The following is a 319-nucleotide window of genomic DNA, read 5'->3' on the forward strand; positions in this document are numbered from 1 at the left end:
GGAGGGGGTAGCATGCGGGGGCGGGGGCGTACACGGCGAGCGACGCGGCATCTCATAAGGGACGCTGTAGTGTTTGTGATTCAAGGGAGAGGCAGGCGGCGGGCATAGAGGGAGACAGAAAGAGTGACAGAGAGTGGGAGAAGGGAGGGGGAGAGGGGCGGCGCGTGCGCAGGGGAGTGGAAAATTGAACCAGTTTCAAAAGGAGAGGAAATGGAAAGGAAAAGGGAAGCGGCACAGCGGCGGCGGCAATCGTTTATCTAAACATACAAATCAGAGGCTCTGATCTCGTAGACAAGTCCGGGGGAGAGAGGAAGGGGAG

Source organism: Frankliniella occidentalis, unplaced genomic scaffold, assembly GCF_000697945.3.
Source record: "Frankliniella occidentalis isolate FOCC.00 unplaced genomic scaffold, Focc_3.1 Scaffold54, whole genome shotgun sequence".
NCBI lineage: Eukaryota > Metazoa > Arthropoda > Insecta > Thysanoptera > Thripidae > Frankliniella > Frankliniella occidentalis.